Source organism: Staurois parvus, unplaced genomic scaffold (genome assembly GCF_062004578.1).
Source record: "Staurois parvus isolate SC_StPar_1 unplaced genomic scaffold, SC_StPar_1.0 ptg000503l, whole genome shotgun sequence".
Taxonomy (NCBI): Eukaryota; Metazoa; Chordata; class Amphibia; order Anura; family Ranidae; genus Staurois; species Staurois parvus.
The window spans coordinates 2,437,052-2,458,748 of NW_028318299.1; the positions used below are offsets into that span (position 1 = coordinate 2,437,052).

General features: G+C 45.2%; 1 protein-coding gene across 1 annotated transcript in view; it reads right to left on the reverse strand.

Moving 5' to 3' along the window:
* LOC149451998 (uncharacterized) overlaps positions 1–5,832 on the reverse strand; it is a 77,565-nt gene extending 71,733 nt beyond the window's left edge. Inside the window, exon 1 of the mRNA XM_089689878.1 lies at positions 5,654–5,832. The gene's annotated coding sequence lies outside the window, so the exon portion shown is untranslated. The remainder of the gene's footprint in view (positions 1–5,653) is intronic.
* Positions 5,833–21,697: the final 15,865 nt, after the last annotated feature.

Genomic DNA, 21,697 nt, shown 5'->3' on the forward strand with positions numbered 1-21,697 from the left:
CATTTCTTAAATGTCTTTTCTATTAGCATGCAAATTAACCATTTTGACTGCTGCAAAACAATAGCAAATGAGGTTTAATGTTAAAAAAAACTAAAGTAATGCACTTGGGGACTACAAATGTTAACTCACAAATGTGAAGTTACTTATGGGTGGGGGGGCACTTTGGGGAAATCCAAGATGGAAAAAGATCTGCGGATCCTAGTAGATGACAGGCTCAGCAATGGTATGCAATGCCGAAATTGCAGCAAGCAAAGCCAGCAGAATATTAGCATGCATTAAAAAAGGTATTCATTCAAGAAATAAAACTATAATTCTGCCACTTTATAAAAGTCTGGTTCAATGACATCTTCAATATGCTGCCCAGTTGTGGTCACCAGACCTCAGGAAAGATGTGCAAGAATTGGAGAGAGTCCAGAGAGGGTCAACAAAACTAGTAAGAGGACTGCAGGATCTCAGTTATGTGGAATGATGTGGAGATATGATAGTCATATACAAATATCTCAATGATAACTCTAGCATAGGGACAAAACAATTCAGTCTCAGGGAGCTTAAGAGGACACGTGGTCACTAGTGATGGGTTGTACACCCCCCCCCCCCCCAGTTCGGTTCATAGTAGAACATTGGAAAGGACCAAAAGTTTGCCGCAAATATGGAACCTAATGCAAGTCTATGGGACTCGAACTTGCAAATTCAAAAGTGCCCATTTTGAAGGCTTATATGCAAGCTATTGGCCATAAAAGGGATATGGGGACTCCGATACTGCCCTGAGGGACATGAATGAGTAAAAAAAACTTTTTTTCATGGGGGGGCATGGCCAGCAGCTGATAGAGATGGCCGTTTAGAGTGAGAGCATCAGGAACTGCCGACAGCTTCAGCTATTTAAAGTGATGGGGGGCAGCGGGAAACATATTTTTTGCCTCAGTCAGCATCTTTAGAGTGTGGGGACCCTACCCAGATACATGGGGAAGAGGAATATCAAGGAGGAACCCCGCAAATGAAAGTAGTTCTTCACTCCAGTGGGTGTTCCCTCCTCCCAAGATGGCCCCAGTCCCAGCAATTCTCTGACCTTGCCATGAGGCAGAGGAGAGCCATTACTCCCATTCACAGAATGCTAGCCCTGCAAAATCTACATGCAACACCCCTACTAGCAGCCTGCAGAAGGCTAAACAGAGATGCTCCCCAGACCAGCAGAGTATAGGTGAGCAGTCTAATGATTCTCTTCTCTCATAACACTACTAGAGAATTTATAGAACTTCTGGAGGACTATACTGCTGAGACCTTACCTCTAACCATCTCAGTTATGAAAGATATGCTAGTTACCCTCAAAGGCTCTTTACATAAAGATATAATGAGTTTTGTGATGCAAGTGAATGCAGAGGTGGAAAATCTGGGGGAGCAGGTGGACGACGTGGAATCTAAGATGGGTGAATTTGCTACTGCTCACAACAAATTAGCTGATGCCCATACTGATAACTAAGAAGAGTTGAAAGCCCTAAAAATTAAAATGGAAGATCTAGAGAACCTCTCACGCAGGAATAATATCAAATTTAGGGGAGTGAGTGAAACTGTCCCAGCTGCAGATCTCAGACGATATGTACAACAGATGATTACTTCACTATTGCCTCATATACCAGATAGAGAAGTAATAGTGGACAGAGTGCATAGACTGCCGAAACCTTCCTTCCTGACCATGTCCCTAGGGACATTATTGCTAAAATTTACTTCTACCATGTGAAGGAAGAATTAATGATTTTTGCAAGAAAACATATTCCACTTCCAGCCCCATATAGTGGGATCTCTCTTTTCACCGATCTTTCCCAGCATATTTTTTTAGCCTGTAAAAAATGAATCTCCTTTACGAAATTACTGCGTAACAATAACATTCAATATCAATGGGGTTTCCCACTAAGTTTCTGATAATGAAAGATTATTATTATTATTATACAGTATTTATATAGCGCCAAAGAGTATGCTCAGCGCTGTACAGTAGCAAGGGGGACAGAACATGAGACAAGACAGTAACAATACAATACACGAGGGCCCTGCTCTTTCGAGCTTACAATCTAGGAGGGAGGGGAAGGTGAAGGTGGCACAGGAGGAGATGGCTGTGGGGGATGGAGTGGCAGGAGGAGTGGAGGAGGTTAGTTGTTAGGTCAGGTCGGGTGTTAGTTGAGGTTGGGGTAGGCTTCCCTGAAGAGGAGGGTTTTCAGGGTGCGCCTGAAGGTGAGGAGGGTAGGCGACAGTCTGATGGACTGGGGTAGGGAGTTCCAGAGGATTGGGGAAGTCCTGGAGAAGTCCTACAATCGGGCGTGGGGGGAGGAGACCAGGGAGCTAGAGAGTAGGAGGTTCTGTGAGGAGCGGAGGGCACGGGTGGGGTAGTATTTGGGTATCAGGTCAGTTATGTAGTTTGGGGCGGCATTGTGAATGGCTTTGTAGGTTAGAGTTAGCAGTTTGAGCCAATGAAGGGATTGGCAGAGGGGGGTGGCAGATGTGGAGCGGTTAGTGAGGTGGATGAGTCTCGCCGCTGAGTTTAGGATCGACTGGAGTGGCGATAGCGTTCATTTGGGTAGGCCAGTGGGAAGGGAGTTGCAGTAGTCCAGGCGTGAGATGATGAGGGAGTGTAAGAGTTGTTTGGTGGTGTCTGGGGTGAGGAATGTGCGTATCTTGGAGATGTTGCGGAGGTGGAGCCTGCAAGATCTAGATAGCAGTTGGATGTGGGGTAGGAAGGAGAGGTGGGAGTCCAGGGTGACACCCAGAACTTTGGCGTGTGCGGTGGGAGAGATGGGAGAGATGAAAGATAACTGCCTACGGACTGTCAGCTCAGAGGAAGAGGGCTTTCAACTAGCCAAGAAATGGGGAATTCTACCTGCTGAAGGGGAGCTTACAGTATATCCGCTAAATCTTCCCCTAGAAAAGTTAAATCTGGATGGGAACAAGTTGCTGGTTAATACAGATTGAACTTTTGCTTGGGCAACAAAAATGTTTCCCACTTACCTCGCAATTAAATTGAATTGTGAAAATAGTTGCCCGTGCTTCCCGGAACAAACCCGCAACACACTGATGTGATTTGGTTCACTCAAGCTTATTTGATGTCTGTTCACATTGTTTTTCTCAAGTTTTTTCTATATTTTTCTACCAGTTTGCCTAACAGAGCACTGACACTTGCTTTAACTTAGGAATTTTCTACGATCTATCGAAGGACCCTTCATGCATGGAGGGGTGAGTGCTGCCAGCAGGTACATCTGGACACTGTGAGTGGTTTATATATTTTGCAAATGCTGCCTTGCCAATTCTTACTCAGTAGATGGTGACAACCCATCATATTACTGTATTTTTCAGTATGGTGCTAAAGATTGTGTCTATGAACGCCCATGGTCTTAATAGTCCTTTTAAACGTTGAATGCTATGGAAAGAGAGACAGAAATTACATGGACATAGTCTGTGTACAGGAAACTCCTTTTTCTGCACTCAAGGCACCACGCTGCTTCCATAGACTTTTTCTACATGTCTTTATGGCTAACGTCCCGGAAAAAAAATGTGGTGTTTTAACCTCCCTAGCGGTCTGATTATGTCAGTATTTCTGTGCTGAAAGCGGTACATTTTTTTGCATGGAAATATGTAGTTTTTTTATTGTAGACCTGTAATTTTTAGGAATAACTCACTGAAATCTGTCCGAACAAGAGTCTAGTAAACATCCCGGGGATGATAAAATTTGAAACATGAAATCATAAATTATAATTTAATAAATATTCATAAAAAATAATAATACATTTAATTCAATAATATAATCAAACCAAAAACACTGAAATGTGAAATAGAGCGCCAAGTTCGCACATCGCTGAGCTCAGTCGCAGAATCGTTTTCAGTGTCTGATGAGGAATTTCCCCCACGGATCATTATCACTCAATTCTGCAAGTGGTTCTGATTTACTATCGCTGTTCTCTAGCTGATCTAAACCCGCTTTTGACCCAAAGGGACACTTTTTTGGACGCCATGGACGTTTCTCAGTTTCCAGGCAGAAAGAACAGTAAAAATGCAGGCAGGGCGCCGGACAAAGCACTAGGGACACAATGTATGTGAAATGGGTTGAAACAGCAATGTTTTACTATTGAAAATAGTTTTTGAAAAAAATGACATTTTTTTACATTTTCAAATGCGTTCCGACATTACAGGGACAGGAACACAGAAGCCAGATGCCGGCATCCGCCGGAGGAGATGGCCGGGGACGCTGCAGGGGACACATTGCGGGAGTGCAGGACAAGGTAAGTGCTACAGGGACTCCCTATGCAGCGCCGCAGGGTAAGCCCGAGTGTAGCTCGGACCCTGCAGTTAAAAATTATTAACAATTAGAGAAAAATAGTGAAAAATTGAAATTGCATGCACTTGTGGAACAGGTGCCGGAAAATTGGGCCTTGGGTGTTGGTGGTGCCCTAAACCAAAACAATTGTTGGAAGCTAGCATAATCAGGATTCAGGAATAGGATAGGCAGCATAGGCAGACCCAGATCCATAACAAATTTAATCAGTTACATCAGCATCAGGGGCAAGATAGTTGCTATTGATCCAGGACTGATTCATTTTGATAAATGTCAGCCAGTCAATGGAGTCTGTGGACAGACGCACTCTTTTATCCATCACAAAACTACCAGCAGCACTGAATGTCTGTGTGGAATGCACGCTGGAGGCAGGACAGGCCAGTAGCCTGATGGCATATTGAGTAAGGTTTGGCCAGTGATCCATCCTCAAGACCCAGTAACCCAGTGGATGCTCAGTTGGAAATGTCTCCTAGTCTGCTCTTGCCCCTAGATAATCCTGCACCATATGATGCAGATACTGGCAGTGTGCTGTGATTGGGGGAATATTACTGCCCTCATCTTTTCCCTCACTGGCACCCCCTCTCTCTAGGCTCACATCGCTCATTTCCTTATCCTGGGAGCCAACATCAGAACATTCAAATTGCTGCACAGCCTCCAGCAGCATGTAACTGACACTCTAATTGAATAAGTGACTCCTTCGTGCATGATGGTGGTGCTATGGAAGGAGCAGTTGTGGAGGACAAGGAGCCTGTAGTAGAAGCCACAGCTGCTGTGGAAGGCAAAGTAGTAGGAGCCTCGGTGACAGAGGATGAGGAGGATGGGGATGGCTGAGTTATCCACTCCATCACCTCTTCTGCATGTAATGGCTCTATAATACAGCCAGCACCAGAAAAAAAGGGACCAGCGTGCCCTGCCTGCAGAAGAGTCACCATATCCATGACCACCACTTTTCACTGTGGACACAAAGGCTACTTGCCCTCTCTTAGCTGCCTACACAGGTTGAACTAGATGGATTGGTGTCTTTATTCAAGTTTGCCAGCTATGTAACTAAGTGAAGATATTTGAAAATAGGCATGCAATAAAATAAATTAATATAAAAAATACACAGATCCCCAGGGTGCAGGAAGGTTTATTGGAGCAGATAAATGCTTGTAGTCTTTTTATCTCTCTTTTGGTCCTCATTGGGAGATATCCCCTCACTTTCTGTCCTGGAAACAAGAAGAGTGGAACCAAAGCAGGCACACAGAGAAGGAGAGATTGAAAATATACAATTTGTTCTCTGATTTAGAGCTATGGTAACAATATGGGACTTAATTTATTAGATAATAATAAACTCACCATTAAGGAGTTTTCACCTCGCCTGTCACTTCTGTATCGTACGCTCCTTGATGTTGGTGTTATCTTGCTGTTCCTGTGCCGTGTTCTCTCCTGTTTTCTCGTGTTCTCTCGTGTATCTTGTTCACTTCTCATCAGTGAAGTTTTGTTTGTCCCATCATGAACACCATATATATATTGAGATGTTAATCTCACTTCTTCCACGTACTGTTCGTGTGTTCAGTGAGCATATGAATGGCCCATGTTTGAGTCAAACTTATGTTCGACTTGAACATGCAGTCCATCGCTACTCAGGTATTGTCTTGTTTATGATGGCATAACAATTCTAGTACACACAAAGTTCTTGACAAATAAAATAAAAATCTTAGATGCACTGAAAACAGCACCGTAGCTATCTTCAACATGACGGAGCAATCTCACCTGGGGGCAGTGATAGTAAAGCTCAAAAGAGTTAATCCTGCGTGTTATACTCTATTGACCTTCCCTGAGCCTCACAGCCTACAGGGATCCGGAGTCTCTTCTGTGGTTTACAAATCCATTGAGTCTCATAGGTGATACTTTGTTTATTTCAGCTAGCAGTTCTTTTTATTTAGGACAGGATTAACTGCAGGATTCTTTAAGGTCTCATACTCCTCAAAGTCTCTTTGGTGTCTCACACTCTCCAAAGTTTCTCTATGTCTCATTGGTGTCTCACACTCTCCAAAGTTCCTCCATGTCTCATTGGTGTCTCACACTCTCCAAAGTTCCTCTATGTCTCATTGGTGTCTCACACTCTCCAAAGTTCCTCCATGTCTCATTGGTGTCTCACACTCTCCAAAGTTCCTCCATGTCTCATTGGTGTCTCACACTCTCCAAAGTTCCTCCATGTCTCATTGGTGTCTCGCACTCTCCAAAGCTCCTCCATGTCTCATTGGTGTCTCACACTCTCCAAAGTTCCTCCATGTCTCATTGGTGTCTCACTCTTCAAAGGTCCTCCATGTCTCATTGGTGTCTCGCACTCTTCAAAGTTCCTCCATGTCTCATTGGTGTCTCGCACTCTTCAAAGTTCCTCCATGTCTCATTGGTGTCTCACACTCTTCAAAGGTCCTCCATGTCTCATTGGTGTCTCACACTCTCCAAAGTTCTCCTATGTCTAATTGCTGTCTTGCAATCTTCAAAGTTCCTCAAGGTCTCATCAGTGTCTCACACTCTTCAAACGTCCTCTATGTCTGGATGGTATCTCACACCTCTCAATGACTCTTCTGTGCCTCATAGTCCTTCCATCTGTCCTCGGCCTGTAGCTTGATTAGCAGAATTGTCCAATGGTGTTAGATAACAAGTTGTGTTTTTTAATCACATCAAGTTAATCTGCTGTTTCGTTTCTTTACCTGAAATGGTATTTCTCAGAAACTGAAATGAAAGTGAAAGTATGAAGCATAGTCATTATCTCAAAGAAGGCCTCACCCAGTATGTCAACAGAAAAAATATAATATCCTGTGTGACCTTGGGAAAGGTTTGAACTTGTTATTTTTGTCCTTGCCCCTGTTGGAAAGTTTTCAACTCACTTCTTGTCATGTTATCAGGACAACAAAAGAGAGGAATGCTCCATTACCAGAGCAGCAATAAAAGCCTAACACCAATTCTATCCCTATTGTACTAAACAAATGTGTTTCAGTGCTGTCTGTGTTCCTGTTGAAAAGATTGGCTCTCACTTCTTGCCCCACTGATATAACAGGAAGTGAAGGGTGAGCTATCCAAGAGGAATCCAGATAGCAATCGATTTTCCATTTTGGTAAATAAAAGAAAAGAAAATTATCTCACAACACATAGGTATGCATTTCAAAACCAGTGGTGTGGCTCTCCACTATCAATAATATAATATAAACATATATATATATATATACAGTTGCAAGAAAAAGTATGTGAACCCCTTGGGATTACGTGGAGTTTTGCATGAATTGAGCATAAAATGTGCTCTGAACGTCATCTTAGTCACAACAATAGAAGAACACAGTCTGCTGAACACAATACTACACAAACATTAGATGTTGCCATGGTTTAATTGCACATAACATGTAAACATTCACAGTGCAGGGAGGAAAAAGTATGTGAACCTTTGGACTTAATAACTGGTTGACCCTCCTTTGGCAGCAATAGCCTCAACCAAACATTTCCTGTAGTTGCAGATCAGACCTGCACAACGATCTGGAGTCATTTTGGACCACTCCTCTTCACAAAACTGTTTCAGTGTAGCAATATTCTTGGGATGTCTGGTGTGAATCGCTCTCTTAAGGTCATGCCACAGCATTTCAATGGGGTTGAGGTCAGGACTCTGACTGGGCCACTCCAGAAGGCGTATTCTGTGCTGTTGCAGCCATTGTTTTGTTGAATTACTTGTATGCTTTGGGTCATTGTCCTGTTGCATCACCCATCCTCTGCAGGGCTTCAGTTGGCGGACAGATGGTCATACGTTTTCCTGCAAAATGTCTTGATAAACTCTGGAATTAATTTTCCCATCAATGGCAACAATCCGTCCAGGCCCTGAGGCAGCAAAGCAGCCCCAAACCATGATGCTCCCTCCGCCATGTTTCACAGTGGGGATGAGGTTTTGATGTTGGTGTGCTGTGCCTTTTTATCTCCACACATAGTGTTGTGTGTTCTTCCCAAACAACTCAATCTTGGTTTCATCTGTCCACAGTATATTTTGCCAGTAGTGCTGTGGAACATCCAGGTGCTCTTTTGCAAACTTCAAACGTGCTGCAATCTTCTTTTTGGACAGCAATGGCTTCCTCCGTGGTGTCCTCCCATGTACTCCATTCTTGTTTAATGTTTCCCTTATTGTAGATGTGTCAACAAAAATGTTAGCATGTGCCAGAGATTTCTGTAGGTCTTTAGCTGACACTCTGGGATTCTTCTTTACCTCGTGCAGCATTCTGTGCTGTGCTCTTGCAGTCATTTTTATAGGACGACCACGCCTAGGGAGAGTAGCAACAGTGCTAAACTTTCTCCATTGGTAGACAGTCTGTCTTACCGTGGACACATGAACATCAAGGCTTTTGGAGATACTTTTGTAACCCTTTCCAGCTTCATGCAAGTCAACAATTCTTGATCGTAGGTCTTCTGAGAGCTCTTTTCTGCAAGGCATGGTTCACATCAGACAGTGCTTCTTGAAACCAGTAAACCCAAAACAGGTGTGTGTTTTTTAAGGGCAGGACAGCTGTGAGCAACACATCCGATATCATCACACTGATTGGAGTCAAGGTTGGCTCACTCCTGGCTCCAATTAGCTCTGGGAGAAGTCATTAAGCTAGGGCCTCACATACTTTTTCCTCCCTGCACTGTGAATGTTTACAAGTTATGTACAATTAAACCATGGCAACATCTAATGTTTGTGTAGTATTATGTTCAGCAGACTGTGTTCTTCTATTGTTGTGACTTAGATGATGTTCAGAGCACATTTTATGCCCAATTCATGCAAAACTCCATGTAATCCCAAGGGGTTCACATACTTTTTCTTGCAACTGTATATATACCGGTATATATAAGAGATTATATTAAATAAATTAATTAAATAAATTAGGACAAATTAAAACAAGTGGATAAGTCCAATATTATTTCCACAGAGTGATATTACAATCACGCTGGTGCTGCATGCATATCTTTGAATAATCTGTGATATTGAAGTGTCTTCTAATGGTGTAATACAAAGTAAATATAGTCCATCAATCTTAAATAGTGTGCTCCTTCCCCAGTTGTGGTCTCACCTGACATATATGACCAAACCGTTAAGTGAGGTCATACAAGCTTGTGTCCCTTTAATTGGACTCAGAGGTGAACAGATGGATAAATCCCTGTTTCCCAGATGGATGGATGGATGAATGGAGTTTTTCCCTTTTCCCAGCAGGGGGTCTCGCAGCTTCCTGGGGACCTTTTTTCTGGAGGTGAATGGATGAAGTTATCCCTCTTCCCACTAGGGGGTCTCTTCACTCCAAAGTTTTCTTCCATGTATTTATATACCATGTAATTAAAAAGAGAATATAGTGCCTTATCTTCTTTTTAAAGAATTTATTAGACAATTTTTTTTTTTTCGGGTGGTGGCGGCGGGAATTGTAATTGACATTGGATCTTCTACAGGGGACAATTTTTTAAATTTTTGTGTTTAATAAAGCACTTGTCCAAGACTGTCTGCTGTTATTTTTTACACTACACTTTTTTTTTGTGAATGGGTAGCGGTACCATGTACCCCATACTCATTCACATGGGGGGGGGGGCGTGGGATCTGAAGGCCCCCTTATTAAAGATTCTGATAAGATCCCCCACCCGCAGACCCCCACAACCACTGGCCACGGTTGTGGGGAAGAGGCCCTTGTCCCTATCAACATGGGGACAAAGTGCTTTGCCCCAATGCACCCCCTCCCCATGTTGAGGGCGTGTGGCCTGGTATCATTCAGAAGGGGGGGGGCGTTCACTTTGTCCTCCCCTTCCAGACCTGCCGGGCTGCATGTTTGGATAAGGGCCTGGCAGGGGCGGACTGACCATTTGGAAACTCGGGCACTGCCCGAGGGCACGGGGTCAGTAGGGGGCCCCATGAGATGCCCCTGGTACCTTTTTCATAGGCTTTTTTGAGTTTGGGCAAGGACACAGGGGCCCCATGATCCCCTATTGCCTGGGGGCCCATGAGTTGTCAGTCTGCCCCTGGGGCCTGGTATGGATTTTGGGGGGGACTGCAAAAATATTTTAATAGAAGAAAAAAAACATTTCCTTCATACATATTGCATACTAGGGACTGATCCTGCATAGGGAGATGCAATTGTAACAGCATAAATGAACATTTCTTTACATAGATATGATCACATCAAAAGGAAAACAGTAATCTTTAAGGCTGATGTTTTAATCTATGCTATGTTCTATTTTACGTTTGTGCCATGATGGCTTCTCCAGGTTTCCTGCTTGAGGGTGGCTCTTTTCTTTTGTGGAGTCCTATGGAATCACCCTTGTATACAGGAACCGGAGTTGTGTCTCCCGACACTGCACATCAATAGAAACACACAGCCCTATAGCCTAAGATGGCAAGGTACTCCCCTTCAACTCCCCACTTCCTTATTAAAGATAATAGATTGATTCCAGACTGCACTGTCAAATGTTACCTCCTGTCTGTGAAGACCAGAAGTTTAGGAAAGAAGCACCGAGAGAGCACTGACAGTGGCTGCGAGGGAAAGGATTCTTCCACTTTTTGTCATGGAGGGAACTCAGGGGTGAGGGGCACTGGCAATTAGTAACATATTACATGCTACACTCTGAATATAAGTGAATAAGGGGAACACAACCTATAACTTTATAGCTATCTCATAGGGTCTCCATGTTGAGATATAAGGGGTCTTTTAGACCCCTGATGTTTTCTTTGCCCTTCACTGAATGTAATGGGGCCCAGATTGTGCTCCATTAGCTTCTTCCCTGGCTGCTGTGACAGCGTTGAATCTGGAAATGATGAAACACATCAAATTTGTGTTCATTCACAAGAGGGGAGATCAGAAAACAGATGTTCATTGATCTCCCTCAGTTCTATCTGCCAATATCTGCCATGCTGATACTGGGCCAACAGGTGGCACATCAAAATACAAGGCAGGGCAGTCAAGTTGGGCAGTACCTTTCGAAGGGTGTGGAAATGATTGGGATGCTTTAGAGTCATCCAAATGACTTCCATGAAAAACCCATTGCCCGCTGAATTGCAGTTGGAACTGTGTTTAAAAACCCATTTTACCAGGTTCCATTTATAAATGGTGTTAGTAGATGAGTTGTTAAGTGTGTTCAAATTTAAAAATCTTGTTTGTGCTGAAGACCACGCTGGACTGACTGGATCAGTCACGGGTCATAGGTGGGTGGTTGAGCGGGTGGGTAGGAATATGTCCCTCCAGTCAGTTGTACCCAATGGTGGATATTGGCGGTAAGCCTTCTTAGGGTTTGGGCTGCTGCCTTTCTCGGATGGCCTTGAGGTCATTTCCACGAGTATACTTGGAATAATAGAAAAGAAGGAGCGCCTGATGTCCAAAAGAATGCACTTTTGATGGCAGATTAAGAGGCATTTATTGAGAGTAACGACAAGTACATCAAGCCAATAGGTTTATGGAGGAAAGACTCTCCCTTCTTCAGGGCTGTTGCTGCACTCTATTAAATGGGAAAAATTCCCACATACGTAATATATTATCCAGATTTCTTATAGAAGAAGTCCATTTACCGCTCGCCATCCACTCTATAGCAGAAATACTGCTACAGGACGGCACAGCTGCACAAAATCACATATATATACGTGATTTGCATTTCCGGGTAGGGAGCGCGTCGCCCTACCCATGTCGCTATTGGCGGCTGGGCATGTCAAAGCACTTGGTAATCATCAGCAAAGCTGAGAGGGGAGAGATCTGTGCATAAACAACACAGGTTTCTCTCCTGCCAACAAGGACATGCTGCTGTGTATTTCTCTGCACAACATGTATCCCTAGTAAAACACACACAGCACACAGTTAACCCTTTGATCGCCCCACATGTTAACCCCTTCCTGCCCAGTGCCATTAGTACAGTGTCAGTGCTTTTTATTAGCACTGATCACTGTATTGGTGTCACTGGGGATGTCAGTGGCAGTTAGTCAGTTCCCCCCAGTGTCAAAATGCCCGCTATATGTCGCTGATTGCCGCCACTACAAGTGTATAAGAAAAAAAAAAGTATATATACCACCATTTGTAAAAGCTATAACTTTCATGTAAGCCAATTAATATACAATAAGTGGGATTTTTTTCTAGCAAAGACATGTAGCAAAGTACATTTTGGCCTAAATGTATGAAAAAATTTGATGTTTAAAATTTTTTTATTGGATATGTTTTATAGCAAAAAGTAAAAAATATTGTTTTTTTTTTCTTTTCAAAATTGTTGGTATTATTTTGTTTATAGCACAAAAAAAATTAAAAACCGCAGAGGTGATCAAATACCACCGAACGAAAGCTCTATTTTTGGGAACAAAATGACGTAAATGTAATTATTTCTGTACAACGTTGCATGGCTGCTCAATTATCAGTTAAAGTAACAGCGCTGTATCACAAGAAATGGCCAGGTCAGGAAGAGGGGGGGGGGGTAAATCCTCTGGAGGGCGAGGGGTTAAAAGCAGCAAAGGGAATTTAGTAAGGGTTTAAAGTTCTTTCAGAGACCATCCGGTGCTCAGCACTAATCTCTCCTATGCACTTCATCATTATAAGCAGCACCTCCTATGCTATCCCCATCACAGGTACAGCACATTGTCAGACTGAATCAAGGGCTCTGGAATTGAAAGGTTAAAGCCAATAAATCAGGATCATGACACACTAGGGGAACTTTACACAAAGGGCGTATGTTTGAGGATCGTGTTTATAGCAAAGTCCACATATATATATACATACACACGTAGTTGAATTCTTCACTCTCTTTTCCTGATACAATATAATCAGTACAGAACTGCAAAGCTTTTCCCGCTCTGTATCAGAAAGGCTCCCATCGACCTGCAGGAAGGTAAGGAAACAAAATTTAGGTAAAAATTCAGAAGTGGTAAATATAGTTACAGAGCGATGTCCAGCAATATCCAGCAATGAGGAATTGGTCAAAGCTGCATTTATAGATACACTAAAAGAGAACCCCTTTGTCTATCATTTATCTGAGGGTTCTGTTTTAGTCCTCATTACACGGGACGTTTTTACAGCGGCTGTTTTTGGCTTTTGACATTTTTTTCTACGGCCAGTATGTTATCCTAGGTGTCCATGCACACGTAGACTGTAATCAGCATTTTTTGGCAAGGACATTCTTTGGCTGGAAAAAAAAACCCAGGACTAGTGGGCTTCCAGAGGAGTATTTTAGCTGTAAAAACGCTCTAATCCTGAAAAACAAGGTAAAATGCGGGTGTGACAGGAGTGACTTTGGGTGGGGGGGCTCATGGAACACAGCTCACTTTGGAAAGGTGGGGAGACCCCTGTCTCAGCTCCCCATATCTCTATTATGTGTAAGTCACCCTGTGCCTGTTAGGGGTGCAGGGTGATAGGTCCTAATATTGTGTAGACATGTATAGGAGGGGTGGGGGGTTGTGGATTGTTTAATGCCATGTGGTGCATCCCATTGTTCTATTGTGTGTCTGGCTTGGGAGCAAACTATTATGGGATGTATGTGTTTGTGTATTGGCTTGATGGGGGGTGTCTGATGATGTGTCTCTTGTTGCTAGATGTGGTTTGCCCCACCCTGTGTCATTATGCAGGGAGGGGGGGAATTGTTCCCTTGAATGTATATATCTTGTATCTGTGTTACAATAAAGCAGTCCATTCCCTGATTTATTTCAAGACTGGTCTTGTCTAGTCTCGTATGTTCAGCTGTGGTGTCTGTGGTCGGTGTTCGGACGGGGAAGCGGTATTATAACGGAAGTACCCAAGCACAGACTGGGTCCAGTTCCGTTTCATGTGACAAAGCAGCGTTTTTGGACCTTTTTTTGACCAAAAAAAAATTTTTTTGTGGTTAAAAAAACCGAAAAAACCCGAAAAATGCGGCAAAACACTGCTAAACACTAGTATAAAAATGCTAAAAAATGCTGAAAAACTCACGTTTTTAACGTGACTTTACGTTACCAACATTATTAAAAAGTCCCGTGTGTATGGAGCACTACAGTTTAGTATTTTGTTGGGTTTACTCTTTTATTCCATTGTTCCCATTTTATTTTTTTCCATTTGGTTTCATGCCTCTTAAGAAGCATTTTTCAGTCTTGTGAGTTGGATTTCCATTACATTGCTCTTTGGCTTGTTCACACTTAACTAAATTTCTAACTCATCCAAACTGCTCCTATATCATTAATGAGCTTTAGAATGGGCATCCTGCAAGTGTTAAAAATGCTCCCCAAACGCCGTATACCCGGTTTTGAGGCGCTTTATAAGCGTTTTACAAGCGTTAAAACCACACTACAAACACCTATAATAAACTCTAATGGCATTAACTACCTGCCGACCGCAGATAGCCGAATGACGGCTGCACTGCGGCCGGCCAGTTCTGGGTGGACGTCATATGACGTCCTCCCAGAACGCGCTCTCCTGCGCGCCCCAGGGGGCGCGCACCCGGCGATCTCCGTGATCGCTGTGTCCTACGGACACAGCTGATCACGTGATGTGGTAACAGGCCAATCACAGCGGCCTTTTACCACCTGATCAGCGGTGTCCAATGACACGCTGATCAGAGGGAAATGCAAGTGCCGGTTCTCGGCTGCACTTTCCTCACGCTGTCAGATCGTGAGGAAAGTACTGCCGAGAACCGGCAGTTGTCAGAGCGTGGATCGGCACCGATCATCAGGGCACTGATGATCAGTGCCCTGATGATCGGTGCCCAGCAGTGGCACCCGTAAGTTCCGCCCACCTGTGCCCAGCAGTGCGCCCACTAGCTCCGCCCACCTGTGCCCAGCAGATCACCCACCTGTGCCCAGCAGTGCACCCACCTGTGCCCAGCAGTGCACCCACCTGTGCCACTCTGCAGTGCCACCTACCTGTGCCCAGAAGTGCCACCTACATGTGCCCAGCAGTGCCACCCACCTGTGCCACCCACCTGTGCCCACCCACCAGTGCTGCCCACCAGTGCCGCCCACCAGTGCAGCCCAGCAGTGCTGCCAGTCAGTGCCACCAGTCAGTGCCCAGGGGTTGTGCCAGTCAGTGCCGCCAGTCAGTGCCCAGCAGTGATGCCAGTCAGTGCCGTCTATCAGTACCCATCATCAGTGTCACCTATCAGTGCCGCCTATCAGTGCTGCCTATCAGTGCCGCCTATCCGTGACACCTCATTAGTACTGCCTATCAGTGCCCTTTAGTGCTGCCTATCAGTGCCCATCAGTGCCGCCTATCAGTGCCCATCAGTGCTGCCTCATCAACGCACATCAGTGAAGGAGAAAAAATACCTGTTTGAAAAATGTTATAATAGAAACAAAGAAACTTTTTTTTTTTTTTCAAATTTTTTGCACTTTTTTATTTATAGCGCAAAAAGTAAAGCGCCCAGTGGCAATTAAATACCACCAAAAGAAAGCTCTATTTGTGAGAAAAAAATGATCAAAATTTCATATGGGTACAATGTTGAATGACCGCGCAATTGTCAATCAAAGTGCAGCAGCGCTGAAAGCTGAAAATTGGCCTGGTAAGGAAGGGGGTATAAGTGCCTGGTAGGCAAGTGGTTAACACCCCACGAACACCTCGCAAACGCCCCGCAAACGCCCCAAAATCGCCTGCCAAGCATTTGAGGAGCGTCCCCATAGACTTGAATGTGGGGCGTTGAAAGACTTCAACTCCTCCTGGCTCGACATGAGGCTTCAATTTTGACTCGATGCAACGCTAATGCCTCTTGTTTTGCTAATGTGAACAGCACTGTGTGCTGCCCATAGCATCATTTCCATAGGTGTTTGAAAACGCTCCTCAAATGCCTACAAACACTTGCTTTCAAAGCTAGTAAGGGAGCTTTACTATAACTGGAGGGTGCAAAATCTGGTGCAACTCTGCATAGAAACCAATCAGCTTCCAGGTTCTGTTGTCAAAGGTTATGTAGCGCTACTTCCCTAGGAGCCACTGGAATAAAAGCTTTGCCCCGCAGCTAGTGATGGGCTTGATGTACGTGTTGAACGTAAGTTCAGCTCGAACATCGGCAGCTTGTGTGTTCGGCGAGCACATGAACGGTAAGAGAGTTCGGCGGACTATTCGTCCGCTGCGCCCCACAATGCACTACACTCTGACAGTGCATTGGGATTAGCCAAAGCAATGCACCTGACTACAGGTCAGGTGCAATGCTTTAGCCACTCACAGCACAATTGGGCAGAGTTAGCAGTGAAAACACTGCCCAATTGTTTACATCTGACTCTCAAATGTCAGATAGTGGCCCGTGCTCGGCGGGTGATGTCACCTCTAGCTCCTCCCAATTGTTTACATCTGACTCGCAAATGTCAGATAGTGGCAAGTGCTCGGCGGGTGACGTCACCGCTTACTCCACCCAATTGTTTACATCTGACTCTCAAATGTCAGATAGCGGCCCGTGCTCGGCGGGTGATGTCACCTCTAGCTCCTCCCAATTGTTTACATCTGACTCACAAATATCAGATAGTGGCAAGTGCTCGGCGGGTGACGTCACCGCTTGCTCCACCCAATTGTTTACATCTGACTCTCAAATGTCAGATAGCGGCCCGTGCTCGACGGGTGACGTCACCTCTAGTTCCTCCCAATTGTTTACATCTGACTCGCAAATGTCAGATAGTGGCCCGTGCTCGGCGGGTGACGTCACCTCTAGTTCCTCCCAATTGTTTACATCTGACTCGCAAATGTCAGATAGTGGCAAGTGCTCGGCGGGTGACGTCACCGCTACCTCCGCCCAATTGTTTACATCTGACTTGCAATTGTCAGATAGCGGCAAGTGCTCGGCGGGTGACGTCACCGCTTGCTCCGCCCAATTGTTTACATCTGACTCGCAAATGTCAGATAGTGGCAAGTGCTCGGCGGGTGACGTCACCGCTTGCTCCGCCCAATTGTTTACATCTGACTCACAAATGTCAGATAGCGGCAAGTGCTCGGCGGGTGACGTCACCTCTAGCTCTGCCCAATTGTTTACATCTGACTCACAAATGTTAGATAGGGGCAAGTGCTCGGCGGGTGACATCACCACTAGCTCCGCCCAATTGTTTACATCTGAGTCGCAAATGTCAGATAGCAGTGAGTGATCGGCGGGTGCAGACGGGTCAGCGGGAGACGTTTTTATTGGGGGGGGAGGGTTGGCGAGTTGGCATTGTGATGACATTGCTGCATGCTGTGATTGACGATGGATTACATGAAACCATTTTTTTGGCTATAAAAGAAAAAAAGAGACTTGTCAAAAACTGTTGTGTTTATATTCACATTTTACACTATTTTGGTAAATGGGTAGGTAGTACCCCATACTCATTCAAAAGGGAGGGTGGGATCTGGGGGCCCCTACCAGATTCCAATAAATCACCCCCTGCACAGCTACAGCCCTGGGTTGTGGGGAATAGGCTCTTGTCCCCATCAACATGGGGACAGGGTGCTTTGGGGGGAATCTTCCCTACCCCAAAGCACCCACCCATGTTCAGAGCATGTGGCCTGGTATGGTTCAGGAGGGAGTGCTCGCTCTCCCCCCCCCCCCCATCCTGTGCTTTAATCAAGGGTCTGGCATGCTTTTTTACCCCCATTTTTTTGGGGCTGAGTTCCCCTTAAAAGTCCTATCAGGCCTAAAGGGCCTGGTCTGGCTTTTAGCGTGAACCCCACGCAGTTTTTTTATTAACTTTTTTTACTGTGGTGTCCCTTCTAACCTTCCTACCAGACCTAAAGGGTCTGGTATGGATTGGGGGGGAGGGGGCAAGCCTTTTTTTTTTTTTCATTATTAATAAAATCGTCATTTAAAAAAATAAATGCCACTCCTGCTGCAGCAGGTTGTATACATTGTATAGATGTGCAACTTTGCCGGTAGTTTAAGGGGACCCTTAGCATGGGGACCCAAGTATGATATTTTTTTTTTTTTACTTTAAGCAATTAAAAATGACTGCCCCTTTAAAAACAGTACTTTTTGAAAATGTTTTTCCACTGATTCATGCCCCTTCAAGTCCCCGTACTCCTATGGCCAATAACTTGCATATAAGCCTTCAAAATGGGCACTTTAGAATTTGCAAGTTTGAGGCCCATAGACTTGCATTAAAGTGGTAGTAAACCGCATCAAAAAAAAGAAGAAAGAAAAAATCCTGCGAGGTAAAGGCATAATGTGCTGGTATGCATTGCATACCGGCACATTACGAAGGATTTACTGAGAAACTAAGCTCTGTCTTCCTTCCGGGTTCATGAGCTCTGACTGGCTGAGCCTCAATGACATCACTCCCATGCAGGGCCGCTGATAATGGGGTACCACTGGGCCTCCGGTAGGGGGCCCAGCCCCGTCACTTTAACAGGGGGGTCCAGCCAGCTGCAGCCTTAAACTTTATAATCTAGTACACGTTTGCATGAATAATGTGAACCCCTAACATTCCCCTGCAGCTCCTATGTAGTAAATGAAGTTCCCTGGGTGGGGAATCAGTTCATCCAGAGGGGCCCAGGGGACTGTAGGATGGAGGGACTTTTTTTCTTTTTTGGCACAGGCGGATTCACACAACAGCCAGCGCTGCATATACTGGAGAAAAGCTTATGGTTGAAGGAGAAATATGTAAATTCATTGTATTCACTTTGCTATGTGGTCTCCATTTCATGTGTACAGGTTGTAGAGGTTTTAGCTTCGATTTCCCAGGAATGACGTTTCATTTCCATGTAAACGGATATGCCTTGTATGGTATAGCTGCTTATGCTGCATTTCCTCATTTTTACGCATCGATACTCGTCTTTTTGTTAGTTAGTGATTGGCTACTTTGATGGCCCACCCTTTTTCTATGTTCTAAAGGGCAAACACTCCAGAGTAAACTTTCAATAATTGCTTGAAGGATATTTGTGTGTCACTTGTATTATTCCCAGGATCGTGAGATAGCCGAGATAACCAGGACAGGGCGTGCTACCAATTAACCTTTTCCACAGCCTCGGCTGCTGGCGGAGTGATATCTTCCTCACTGCCAGCTGAGAAGAGGGCAGGCTCCAGATGAGGGAATCATCGGGATGGCAGAACTGTAGCAGGCTCAGGAACAGGCGGAGGACTAATCCTGGAGGGGGCGTAGCTTGACACAGTGCCAGTCAGAACTCGGTAGAGCATTATACTAATCACACAGCACAGACAGAGATCTATCAGGGCTCTGTCAGTGTCACACAGCACAGCAGGAGCTCTATCAGGGCTCTGTCAGTGTCACACAGCACAGACATAGATCTATCAGGGCTCTGTCAGTGTCACATAGCACAGCAGGAGCTCTATCAGGGCTCTGTCAGTGTCACATAGCACAGACATAGATCTATCAGGGCTCTGTCAGTGTCACACAGCACAGACATAGATCTATCAGGGCTCTGTCAGTGTCACACAGCACAGCAGGAGCTCTATCAGGGCTCTGTCAGTGTCACACAGCACAGACATAGATCTATCAGGGCTCTGTCAGTGTCACATAGCACAGCAGGAGCTCTATCAGGGCTCTGTCAGTGTCACACAGCACAGACATAGATCTATCAGGGCTCTGTCAGTGTCACACAGCACAGACATAGATCTATCAGGGCTCTGTCAGTGTCACATAGCACAGCAGGAGCTCTATCAGGGCTCTGTCAGTGTCACACAGCACAGACATAGATCTATCAGGGCTCTGTCAGTGTCACATAGCACAGCAGGAGCTCTATCAGGGCTCTGTCACAGTGTCACACAGCCTAGCAGGAGCTCTATCAAGACTCTGTCACAATGTCACACAGCCTAGCAGGAGCTCTATCAGGGCTCTGTCACAGTGTCACATGGCTGTTGGGTGCTGAGTTTGTTAACTTCTGGCTGTACTGTGTGTTACAGGTTAGATTGTGATTCAGTACAGCCATAAAGTCAGCACCCAACAGCCATGTGACACTTTGACAGAGCCCTGATAGAGCTCCTGCTAGGCTGTGTGACACTGTGACAGAGCCCTGATAGAGCTCCTGCTAGGCTGTGTGACACTGTGACATTAGCCGTGTGTGAGGAACTATGTCAAACACTTTTGCAAAATCCAAGTATACCACATCCACCGCCACCCCTCTGTCCACGTCCACCACGTCCACCGCTACCCCTCTGTCCAAGTATACCATGTCCACAGCCACCCCTCTGTCCAAGTATACCACGTCCACCGCCACCCCTCTGTCCAAGTATACCACGTCCACCGCCACCCCTCTGTCCAAATATACCACATCCACCGCCACCCCTCTGTCCACGTACACCACGTCCACCGCTACCCCTCTGTCCACGTACACCACGTCCACCGCTACCCCTCTGTCCAAGTATACCATGTCCACCGCCACCCCTCTGTCCAAGTATACCATGTCCACAGCCACCCCTCTGTCCAAGTATACCACGTCCACCGCCACCCCTCTGTCCAAGTATACCACATCCACCGCCACCCCTCTGTCCAAGTATACCACGTCCACCGCCACCCCTCTGTCCAAGTATACCACGTCCACCGCCACCCCTCTGTCCAAGTATACCACGTCCACAGCTACCCCTCTGTCCAAGTATACCACGTCCACCGCCACCCCTCTGTCTAAGTATAACACATCCACAGCCACCCCTCTGTCCAAGTATACCACGTCCACCACCACCCCTCTGTCCAAGTATACCACGTCCACAGTCACCCCTCTGTCCAAGTATACAGCGTCCACCGCTACCCCTCTGTCCAAGTATGCCACGTCCACCACCACCCCTCTGTCCAAGTATACCACGTCCACAGCCACCCCTATGTCCAAGTATACCAGGTCCACCACTACCCCTCTTTCCAAGTATACCACGTCCACCACTACCCCTCTGTCCAAGTATACCACGTCCACCACTACCCCTCTGTCGAAGTATAATACATTCACAGCCACCCCTCTGTGCAAGCATACCACGTCCACAACCCCCCCCCCCCCCCGTCCAAGGTCCTGATAAAAAGAAATCAGATTTGTTTGACAACTTCTGTCTTTCATGAATCCATGCTGTCTGTTGCTTAAAATATTTTTTCAGCTAAGTGGCACCAACAATTTGCCCTCATTGATGCTCAATAAGCTCTTACATGACTCCGTATTATTAGCAGTGCACGCAGCAAATGAAGAAAGTGAGGCTTCCCAACTCTTAGCTAGGTGTCTCATCACACAGCGGAAGCAAAATAATGTTATATTACTTTTGCTTCTGTAAACATAGCGTCACTTTCATACCTGCAAATCATGTAGCGTTTCCATTTTTTGTCCAACCCCTGCAGGTTTTGGCTATACTCCAAAGGCTCTCTTTATAATTATTATTATTTTCTTTCTATATCTCATTCATTCACTCAGGTAGGATATATATTTATTATAGGATTTATTTTATATATTCTTTATGAAATGGTACTGTTTCTCCAATCTTAGAATAATTAGAGGTAATTTTAATAGGACCATTGAG